Source organism: Parasteatoda tepidariorum, chromosome 9, assembly GCF_043381705.1.
Source record: "Parasteatoda tepidariorum isolate YZ-2023 chromosome 9, CAS_Ptep_4.0, whole genome shotgun sequence".
Classification (NCBI taxonomy): domain Eukaryota; kingdom Metazoa; phylum Arthropoda; class Arachnida; order Araneae; family Theridiidae; genus Parasteatoda; species Parasteatoda tepidariorum.
The window spans coordinates 13,779,112-13,787,463 of NC_092212.1; the positions used below are offsets into that span (position 1 = coordinate 13,779,112).

The 8,352-nt window shown below is 31.3% G+C and overlaps 1 long non-coding RNA gene across 1 annotated transcript in view; it reads right to left on the reverse strand.

Moving 5' to 3' along the window:
• Positions 1–7,401: 7,401 nt before the first annotated feature.
• LOC107441746 (uncharacterized) overlaps positions 7,402–8,352 on the reverse strand; it is a 7,536-nt gene continuing 6,585 nt past the window's right edge. The window contains exons 5-6 of the long non-coding RNA XR_006226373.2: positions 8,256–8,270; positions 7,402–7,509 (exon numbers count right to left, since the gene is read on the reverse strand). This is a non-coding gene — a long non-coding RNA (uncharacterized lncRNA). The remainder of the gene's footprint in view (positions 7,510–8,255; positions 8,271–8,352) is intronic.

Here is an 8,352-nt window from a genome sequence, read left to right on the forward strand (position 1 = left end):
ATATATTGTTCCTTTAATTTGAACGTTAAAATTACATTTACTGTTATTATTATATTATTATGTTTTTGATTTTGTTTGATTTCTAATATAAAAGCTTAGAAGGATTGTTTCTATTATTATTATTGTAATTAGAACAATGTAATTCGACGTTATATTTTAAGATAAAGTTATTTAAAACGGTGTCTGGTTTTATCAACCGTTTCCCAATTATTATTTTTTGGTACAAATTGCATTACTATACTTTTACGAATTGCGGTTGAAGAGATTCGTTAAATGATTAAGATGTTTCAGCTTCATGCACAAAGTGATGAAAGCAAAAATTGCACTTAAAATACATCCCTCCGTTTGGAAAGCCAAAATATTAGATTACACTTGTGAATTCACCAAATTTGTTATAACACTATACTTTTAATTTTAAATGTTATTTCAAGAAGTGATTACTTAGAAAAAGGATTTATATTCACTTATAAATCTTAATAGTATCATAAGGCAACAAATATTTGAACGTGGAAGTGGAGGCACAAATGTTCCTTTTAGTACATATGTTTTTAGTTGAATAATTTCAACTGTTTTATGCCAAGAAGCAACAATTATTGCGAAACAATCGTGCTATAAAAAACACATTTTTCATTGGCTGTCCTCTGAAAATTTTTATAACTGACCATGCAAACAAAATCTGAAAAATACAAAAGATTTTTAATAAAAAGTAAAATTTTAACAAATTTATCTTAAGTTTCTAAATTTGAAATACATAAAGCAACAAACAACTAAAAGAAGAAATATAGTCTTTTTAAATGTAAGCAATTTTATCGTGTACAGTGCGCAAAATAAAAAGCGGGCCACCCTGAATTACTTTTGATCTAACGATCTGCTATTCACTTTCCCGGACTCAATCTTAAAAGTTCGAGAGGGGGATATCAAATATTCTAATTAGTTAGGGCAGAATATATTTTAAGTTAGGAAATCACACGCAAAAACACATTTCCATGAATAAATAATCTTTTTTCCCCCGACGCATTCGGATTTCAGCCCCCAAAATATAGGGACAATCTGAGAAATATATCGCCCTAATAGTTTGGTCAGGAGAGCGATCCAAAGTTTGGATCTTTTAATGTTAATGTTATGTTTTGTGTATTTCACCGTATCTCGAGAAATTTTTAAGTGAATCGAAAAATGTTTGATCACAGTTATAAAATTCCTTTAGCCGAGGATAATTCATTAAATATAGCTTTTAGAAGATTTTATTATTTTGTATTTTTTTTAAATTTAAGTAATAGTCGAAAAAGTTTCGAAATGTAAGGCATCAAATTTTTTGCATCATTATAAATAATGAAATTTGACATGGCAAAATGCAAAATTTCAAAGAAATCGGTCGAATAATTCCTGAGAGATTGGTTTTTGTATAAGTCTTATTAATTTTTTTTTAAAGATTTATATTTACTAAAAAATATATTTTGCACAAAATTATTCTTGAATAAACGAATTTTATAATCGTGTGCAAAGATTTTTCAATCTTAAAAGGTTCTCAAGATGTGGCGAAATACGAAAAGATAAAGTTAACATTACGGAGTCCAAACTTTGGACAGTTCTTCTTATTAAACCTTTGGAACCTTATTTCCTAGATTACGCGTCCCCCCTTTTTTTGGGGGTGTGAAATCCGAGGTTGGTTCAGAGAAAGTGCGTTTTCATGTATGATTTCATAACATAATATATTGTCTGAACTAATTTATTAGCATTTTTAAGGTCATCCGTTCGAATCTTTAAGATTAAGTCCTCAAACGCGAAAATCCGATTTTTAGATGAAAAGATATTTAGGTGGTTCGTTATTATTTTGCTCCCTGTATATTGCGCTAGCCATAATACTCATAACTTATGATAATTTGTACATCCGTAATAACTTATGATCTATAGTTTGTCTATAAGAACTTCTCCAGACATTCGTCTGGACAGGTGGCGGTGACTATGGTAACGAGGTATGACGAGGTGGGTCACTGTTTTAGAGTGGTTTCGGCTCAGTGAGAGAAAGGGAAGCTCTTTCTCCTGTCTGTTGTGTTAGTCCCAGAGTGAAGCTACCCTCCCTAAAATGAGCCATTCTTGTTTCCATAGCACCAGACGATCTCAGACTTTGTGGCGGGAGGAGTTCTTAGCTTAGACAAACTATAATGTTTCTTGTCTTTTACTAAAACTCTACCTTAACTCATTCAGACGACGGACGGAGAATGAAGCGCTTCTCCAGAACGCAGGTTTTGAGTACATACGAACTAATGAGTACGTATATGTATGCATGCATACATGAGTTCAAATAAGAGAATGCGGTGTTGTGATCACTTCCTTGTTATCTTGGACTGTTAGAGTTTGAAAGAAGTTTCATATACGTTTCTGTTTGTCATGAAGGGACAATTACGCGATCATGGTCCAGCAGGGGTTAATGGGTCAAGTTCCGAATCCTAATTAATTAGCCATCACCTCTTACTTCAGAAAGCCTCCACATGGTATTTTATAAGTAGTCAGATCAGACTATTTAAAAGGTCAACCAGTTTCGGGCATGAAACCAAATTTAATTTTAAAAGTATTCGTTTGTTGTTTTAGAACTGGGCATTTGAGGCCTAAATGGCCTTTATCCCATTCATCATGAAATATCCCAACGGGACATACTTAGGAAAGTTGCATTGGTGGTTCGGAAAAGAACCTGAAATGCGATAAAATAATGAAAGGCATCATGAAAGATGTAGCAGGCTTGATGGTGAGGCTCCTCATCTGGTCGGGTGATCGCCTTGATAATTGATGCATTTGGCCGGAAGGGAGAGAGACTTCATGCACTGCTAGGTAAACTGTGCTCCTACACATTCAATTTTAAAAGTAATCGAGAGGAATTTATCATATATATTTGAGAATTGAATCTGTAGTGGTTGACAAGTGAATAAGACAAACCAATCATATTCATAAATTTAAAAAAATTTTAGACATATATTTGCTACCACTTTCATATTTTTACTATATTTTCTATTTAATGGCTCTTTCGTGAACTGATTTATCTTCATAGTGGTCTGATCGGACTACCTATAAGAAATCGTGTGNTAACAAATCGATAGGAGGCATTGAATTACCTCAGTTATGAAATCAATTAAAAAAATATGTGTCATATAAGACTTTATTTAGAAATTAATCCATAATTTCATCAGTTCACTGCATCGCAAAGTAGAATGAAGAACATTTATCAGTGAAGACTAATCAAATTAAAATAAATAATAAATAATTTAAAATTTGAAGAGGTACAGTAAAAAGTCAAAACGAGGCAAAGGTCTATTACAATTATAGTCTGATCATTAGGAATTCAATATTGTTCTTGCTTCCCGATATTATTTGGTAATTTCTTCATCAACCTGGCAGTTTGTTTCTAGTCCTTCACAGGAGATGAAAAAAGACTTTTCGTGAATAAGCAAAAAATTTTTTTCTCGATAAATTTGGATGGTACAAAACTAACAAAATCTGGTACAAAATATGGCGTTACCTGTAAATTATGACTGGATCAAGTAAAAATTGCCTAAATAGTTTAAGCAGGTGAGCGGCTCAAAGTTTCGCCCCTTTAATATCAATTTTCGTATCAAATCTCTGAAACTAATAAAGGAATTTCAAAGAATTTGTGCATTCCTACCATTATTTCTTTAAACCTAATCTCAGAAGTAGGACTAAAAGTATTAAATTGAAGTCTGCTATTGCTTCCGCTACTTCTCTCATGCTGACCTAAACTTACAGCCTTTTACTGTCTTACTCTTACTGCCTTATTCTCAGTGGAGCACGGGCACAGTGAAGTAGTGTGGTGTCCTCTTCGCGGACAAGTATTCCGTTATTCACCTCATTCTAAGCCTACCATTTTGCGCACAATTATAAATTTGCTGATAAAATAAAAAATCAAATAAAATTTACAAGTTTTTTAAAATTATAATTTATTATTTTTTAAAATTAAATTAAATAATGTTCGAAAAGCATTTTGAATTGAAACTTTTATGGCAAATTAATTGAAAATATATAAATTTTTTAAGGCTATCTCTCCAATGGTTCTTGAGAAATACAAAATTTAATAATACTACCTTCTAAGGAGGCAAAATGCGATAAAAATAACAATGATTGACTCAAATTTACGCCCACTTAACTGTGTAAACGAAAATGCTGCCTAATTATACTGAACAAGATTTATAAAATATTTCGAACTCTACATATCTCCGAAGCTTGTCCACTTAATATTATATAAGATCAGACTGGTTCTTTGCTGTGGATGAGGGCAGACATACGTTTGCGAAGGGTTAACATAAAATTTATTGTAGTTTCTTAGGTTTTAGAGAATTTTATATAACAGCAACCATTAAAAAAAAAACTTGTCTGAATATTTTCGCTTTGGAAGAACCTTGCCAACCCTGTTGCTTAAATTTGATGGTACACAAATAGTAATCATTTTTAGGATTAATGCGAGATTGTCTGATCTTATAATGAAAGTTTCAATGGTGTAGAATCGTGGGAATGATGCCAAGAAGTTATGCAAGTAATAAAATATAATGTTAAAAAAGAAATAAGGGTTTCTTTCACCTGCTTGCAGTAGAGCTTCAATACCATTTCTTATCACGAATATTTGTCAAAAGTGATAGTTATTACTTAATATTTTCTTTCACTTTAATGAACCAATCCTAAATTCGGGCTGATAATGTGGTGAAGACATTAAGTTTTAGTTCCAAAATTTTGTACAAGCATTTTGTTTGGAATCTGTTACTGTAAGTGCCACCCTAATAGACAGCTCAAACATTAAGTAAACATATTTTTGGCAATTTTGAACTCTCATCTCATAATCAAAAATAAACTTATCGCTACCCCTTATGCTAACTTAAGAATGTTTTACCCCCTTCTGGATTTTGTTCGGCCTTAGCTTATTTTACTGTGGTAGTCTAGTTTTAGGATTAAATTCAAATAAAAGGATGTTATGGGTTTTCATTCTTGACAGAGAAATCTTGGGTTCTCTTTCTACATTCAAAACTGATCTCAGAAACTCTACGAATAAATTTTTACTTTCGGATTCAACTTTTCCTCTATGGAAGTTATTTCATGTGTAAATTTATTGTTAAATTTTTATTTTGCTTGAAGAAGCATTGCTCATATCTTTCCCCACCGGTAGATGCTTACATAATATTTAAACGGCACCCAAACCGATAAACTAAAATAAATTTTTTTCACTTTTAAGCAGCATTAGTTAAAATTCGCAAATTTTAGCTCATTGATATGGGCAAAATATATCAATTCAGAACTGTCAGATTAAATTATAACTACTTCTTAATTATGGTAGTTGACATTTTTTCGGCATTACAAGTTAGGCGGGAGGAAGCTGAGGATGCCAAGCGGTAAGTTAAAGATATCTGGGAGGCAAATTCCGATACTTAAGCATTAGCATGCGAATATCGCGCCTGCACGTGCTAGCACAAAAGTATGGAAATTAACCTCCTGAGTTCCCATTCTTACCGCTTACCTCAGTCTGTGGCCTGACTTAAGACAGTTTTCTTCCTTTTTTACATAAAACAGAAATTTTCATCGCATAATTTTTTTTTATGTGTCTAATTTTTATTGTTTTTAATATTTTAAACTACGCCTGAATCCGCTAATATCGCTATTCTTATTCTCGCAGTTTTAATATCCAACATTGATTTTCGTATTTACCTGATTTAAAAGTTACTCACTGTGAGTCGTATACACGCGATTTAAAAATCATGCATGGCGATTCGTATGCACGGAATTTATAAAATGCAATACCTCAATTTGTTTTAACTAGTTTTTGAAATCAATATCGCGATTCGTTTCAAGCGAGTTTAAAATCCAGTGTGTCTTTTCGTATTTAAGGGATCGATCTAAAAATCATGCACCGTGATTCGTATTTACGCGATTCAAAAATCCAATATTGCAATTTTGTATTTTTGCGTTATTAAATGCATTATCGCGAATCCTATTCACTCCATTTTAAAACCCAATATCGCGATTTGTATTTTCACGTTCTTAAAATCCATTTAATCGTGATTCTTGTAAGAACTAAGTTTTTTCCTAAATTAGTTACAATAAAAGTGTGATATTCTTTATTGTTAGGTAATTTAATTATAAATCACAAAAGTTACATTAAGTATGAATAGTATATGAACTGATATCTTGTTATAAAGATATTGCACGCTGTTCAATTGTTTGTTCGAGTTTGAAACTTTCAGGGTTTTTTACTTTGTGTCACAATCACCTTTGTGTTTCTCAACATAGAAATTTCTCTGAAGTTATAGTTAATTCCTATCTGAGATTAGTTTTTATTTTTGCAGTATTCATACTTGCACAATCATAAATTGAAATTTTAATAATCCTGTCTTAATTTTAAGGCAGAGTGTCATTTTATGTATTACAAGAAAATAAATTTTTTAAATCTTGCTTTAAGTTAATTGGGGCTCTGTTCCCTGCTTACTCTCATTCGCCAGTCTCCAGAACTGCTTATGCTGTTCCTGTTTGAGCAGTAGAATTAGCTCCACCAATTTTTCTCGCTTTAGTCTTTCTTTAAAACCCTAGCTTTTATACAATGAGTAAAAAATTAAACAGACCAGCCTTAATACAATTTGATTTAATGATCGGATCTTCATGTTCTAGGACTCAATCATGGGCCTGGTTCATTTCATCGACAGACCCTTTCATGCCTGAAAAAAATTAGTTGCTATTTGCTTATGTCACTTTTTTGTAACATTTAACTGTTTAAATTTTATATTTTAAACTGCTAAATCTCTTTGGAGAAGAAGGGATATTTTATCAAACACAGAAAGCTTCAGGGCCGAGATAGCCTAGTTGGTTGAACTCTGGGCCCATGTCCAAGAGTTCGTGGGTTCGATCCTCGCCGGTCGAAGACTTTCTGTGTAGTAAATGGTGACTGATACTGTTACACGTTAAATCTGTCGAGTCGCAAAGTCCTCCATGTTCCCATAACAAATCGATACATCTGGGGGTACTGATCCAGGAGTTTCCTTGCCTTCTAGATTGGTTCAAAATTACAAGGCTACGGAGTTGGGTCAGCTGTTCAACGACGGATACAAAAAACACAGAAAGCAACTGAAGAATGGAAAATAAGATGAAGAAAACAAGGGAGAATTTTGAAAATTAATTTTTTTAATTTTTTGTATATAATTCTTGTATTATATTTTTTCTCAGCCAGTCAATCCTAATGGAGAAAATTTCCTAAGATTTCCCTGATTGATTTTACACAGATTTACTTAAAACTTAGCAAAAATTTAGATAATATTTTTTGTTTAAAATTTAAAAAAAGAATAAAATTCCTTAAAGAATGTAATTCAATTAAATTTGAATATTTTTCCGTTTACAATGTAGATACTAAAAAATATATTTTCTCTCTTTAGAAATTTCTTTATTGATTTCAGAGTACATTTTAGATTTAAAAACAGGTCTTTTAGTCGTCGTCCAGTGTCTTCTAGTTCTTCAAATGAGAGGTACCTGAAATTGAACATAAAAAACCTAAAACTCATGAATGATAACTGGTGGTTTTATGTATGCACAGCTAGCATATAATTTTTTGCTAATGCACCATGAATATATTTTTTTTAAGGATCAGATTTTTTATTTTATTTTTAAGAGCCAAATGGTTTCAAAGGGTTGACTTTAAAGGGGTTAAATAATTGCTGTTAACGATTAAGTTACGAAACCAGACCAAAAACGGATATTCTCTGAATAAACATACCATTTTTTTTTTCAATACCTTTACAATCTTCACTATCAACGTATACAGTGCAAGCTTTAAGAAAAAAACTTCATATAATTTAATTTGTAAGGGGAATTAATCATGAAAATTTTCTTTTATGTACAATAGAGATTACTAGGAATGGGTTTTGTTAATAATTAGCTATTACTTTCATTTTTATAACCATTTTTCTGATTGAAAATTTAAATTCTATGGAAAATGTCGAAAAGTAAAGCTATGATATTGTTAAAAAAGTAACTGTATTTAAAACTATTGTCGTCCATCTAGAGGAAATTTGGTCTAGCGCTAATGTTATTTTGTAAACGCCGCAACTGTGTTTTGTTCATCAAACTTTACGTGTCTCAGAAATGAGTTAAGAAGCAAAGAAGCTAGCTATTAATTTTTGTTATTCTCAAAAATTATACATATAGAAAAAAAATTGAAATTGTAGTTGATAATTACTTCACAAGAAAACTTTGCAATTATATAATAACTTTCTTACTTTTCAAACAACTGTCTGAAAAAATAAATAATGAATAAAAAAAAGTAGAAGAAATTAACAAAACAATTATTTCAAGTTTTTCTTATATATATATATA